A 3664-nucleotide genomic window follows, 5' to 3' on the forward strand; every position below is an offset into this window, starting at 1 on the left:
ACCGATACCCAATGCCAGAAATAGGGGACATCATAGCCCACTTAGGGGACAATAAATTCTTCACGGTCCTCGGCCTCAGGAAAAAAGAAATACCGACTAGTAATTGATTATCGCAAGCTAAATTTGGTCACAATCTCCGACCGATACCCAATGCCAGAAATAGGGGACATCATAGCCCACTTAGGGGACAATAAATTCTTCACGGTCCTCGACCTCAAAAGTGGTTTCCACCAAATTTTGAAGGAGACAGACATAGAAAAGACAGCATTTTCTGTTAACGGAGGGAAGTACGAATTTACAAGACTACCTTTTGGTCTCAAGAATTCCCCTTCAATATTCCAAAGAGCCTTAGATGATATTCTAAGGGAAAAATCTGCTACGTCGACATTGATGTCTTCTCGACTTTACTTAACGCTAATATGAAAATCCAAATGGACAAGTGCGAATTTTTCAAAAAAGAAGTAAATTTCCTAGGATTCACCATTTCAGACAGTGGCGTTAAGACAAATCCAGAAAAGGTTGAAGCGATTTCCAGATTCCCCATACCCAAAACTCTGAAAGAACTACGATCGTTCGTAGGCCTCTCCGGCTACTACCGTAGATTCATAAAAGATTATGCAAAACTAGCTAAACCCCTTACCACTCACCTCAGAGGTGAAGATGGTCGAATATCAGCAAAAGCATCAGATAAAGTACAGATAAAGTTAGATAACAAGGCAATAGAAGCATTCAACAAAATAAAGCAAACTCTTTGTTCTAATGACGTAATTTTAAAATACCCAAACTTCTCTAAAGAATTCCACCTAACAACCGATGCTTCGAATTACGCAATCGTTGCAGTCCTTGAACAAGAAGGCAGACCCATTACTTTTATATCGCAAACATTGTCAAAAACAGAGGAGAACTATGCAACAAACGAAAAGGAAATGCTAGCCATAGTTTGGGCATTGCAAAACCTTCGAATTTACTTGTATGGAACTGCCAAAGTTATTATATTCACAGACCACCAACCAATAACCTTTGCTCTAAGTAATAAAAATCACAACGGGAAAATAAAACGTTGGAAGAGTTTCTTAGAAGAGTTCAATTACGAGTTAAAGTATAAGCCAGGAACCACTAACGTAGTAGCAGACGCTTTATCAAGGAACCCAATAAACGAAGTCAATAGTACAGAAATCACAGTTATGAGTGATGAAAGTTTGTCACACAATCTCATCCCCACAATAGAAACACCTATTAACGTTTTCAAGAATCAGCTATTCATAGTAATCGGCGAAAAGCACGATTATGAATTCGAAATTCCCTTCCCTACATACCATAGGCATACAGTAACACAGCCCCACTTTACCGAAGACGAATTAATTGACATTTTTAAGAAACGAGTTGACCCAAGACTTATTAACGGCACTGCAGAACGGAACTTTCAAAATTATTCACGTATTTGACATTTCAGAATATGAAAAAATCTTCGGAACTTTCGAAGAAACCCTTAACAATATAAGCACCTCACACCAGATGTACCCACTGCTAAATTATGAACTAAATAGCGTCAGAAATGACTTGCGTAGTCTCAAACCCTCCATAAGAGTGGCAAGAGCAATTAATTAATTAATGAGGTTTTAATTACAAAAATAAATGAGCAATTAGAAAATAATAATAAACAAGTAGTCATCAATAGAGTATTGCAAGATAGAATCAATGAAATCACACAAACCTCAAATAACATAATGAAAATTGTAAAAGATCATTCTAATATTCAAGAAGAAAAAATCACGTTTTTTAAATACAAGCTCCAAATCTTTAAAGACGATTTAACTAATTTAATTCATGCCATAGACTGAGCAAAAACAAATACAATAAACTCAATAATATTGTCAGAATCCGATGTCAAAATAATAGAGCAGATACTAGAAAAAAAATTATGTTCTTAAATGCAGAAGAATTGTTCGAATTTAGCCAAATAAAAATCGCAAGTAATGGAAAAAATATACTCTATATAATTAACATACCTTTAATCTCAAATGAAGTTTGTACAACCATGTTAATTAATTAATATCAATGAAATAAAATTCGAAAATATTGTAAAATGCGAAAATTCAATCTATGCTATAAGAGACTCATGTGAGTCGCATAATGAAAAAACAATTTTTAATAAAAATAAGTTAGTCGACTTAAGAAATGATACTTGTACTCCGCCACTATTAAAAAGCCAACCTCCAAACTGCCGTGCTATCAACAATCAATACGTACCCAATCACGAACAGCTGTTTGTCGGAACAATATTGCTCAACGATTTCAATGGATCAATCAAGATCGACGAAGAGGAAGTAGAACTCCATGGTACCTTCCTGGTACAATTCGAAAACTCCACGATACGCATCGAAGATGACATATACGAATCAAAAGTAATGTCCTTCGCAGAAGCCACCCCACCGCTATTTCAAATCATGGCGAAAACAAACAAAATCGATGAAGTCCTTTCACTGCAAATACTCAAGGAAATAAATCTAAACAACACAAGAAAATTAGAAACCCTAAAGTGCAGCAACGATAGAAGAGCAACAATCAATATAACACTCTCTGGAACTCTACTGATAATTATGGCAGTAGTTGGATACTTGCTAAAACGGAAGACCTCGGCCACCACAGGCCAAGTCACAACACCCGAAGCAGAAAAGAGAGAAAATGCTCAAGTTTTCTATATAGTGACCGAGGACGTCCGCATCTAAGGGAGGAAGAGTTAACGGCAGACCCTACAAAAGGGCATTGCACCGGCCCAATTATATCACGGCTCCAGTGCATGCACCTTTGACACGTGCGCTTTGTCAGCAAAATACAACAGCAATGCAACCGCAACCGTGGAAGCCTATCGTCAGCAATAATAATAAGATCAATGCACTTGGCCAAAACCCATTCTGGTCAACGTGTGCATTTCCGCCACGAGCGCCGAGTCAGCGCACCGATCAGCACCACCGTGAGAGCCATCGTGAGCAACAGCAGTGACCACGGCGGCAGCGACGCCAATAGCAGCAGCGGCAGCTTTCATATAAATAGTACTTGTATAATTATTCTTAAGTTTAGTTCTAATCCAACTCCGAAAGTGAATAAATGTTTTTTAAATCCAAAAACCGCTTTCGAATATTTAATTTATATATATTCTTGATCAGGGCGACGAGCTGAGTTGATTTGGCCCTGTCCGTCCGTCTGTCCGTATGGTTGAACGCGTCGATTTCCGAAGATATAAGATCTAGAGACTTTAAATTTTTTTAAATGACCGTATATCGAGTTTGCTTTTAAAATTCGATAAATCATCCCATTATGTTTTAATCGAGTAAAAACATTCAAGTTCAAATCAGATGCCACTATAGGTAATTGTGAATGATTTTTCTTTTTTTTTAATTTCTCAAACATTCAATATAATATGTAGATCATATGCTGAAAGTTTCATTAAATTCCGTTCAGTCAAAAATTAATAAAAAATAATCAAGTATTTGGCCAATTAACAAACGCACGTGCAGCAGCTACAACAGCATCGTATGCTTGTGCACACATACATTCATACTTCTTCTAGAAACATTCGTTGAATCACATCAGCTGTTAGTTTCGTTTAGTTTTGGTAGATGGCGCTGCAGCAGTGAATCTATTTGAGTTTTTCCAGCGCTTT

General features: G+C 37.0%; 1 pseudogene; it reads left to right on the forward strand.

Annotated features, from left to right (window-relative positions):
* Positions 1-426: 426 nt before the first annotated feature.
* Positions 427-2744, forward strand: LOC149270077 (uncharacterized; annotated as a pseudogene).
* Positions 2745-3664: the final 920 nt, after the last annotated feature.

Source organism: Drosophila arizonae, chromosome 3 (genome assembly GCF_054131065.1).
Source record: "Drosophila arizonae isolate 15081-1271.41 chromosome 3, UAZ_ARI_1.0, whole genome shotgun sequence".
NCBI classification, from domain to species: Eukaryota; Metazoa; Arthropoda; class Insecta; order Diptera; family Drosophilidae; genus Drosophila; species Drosophila arizonae.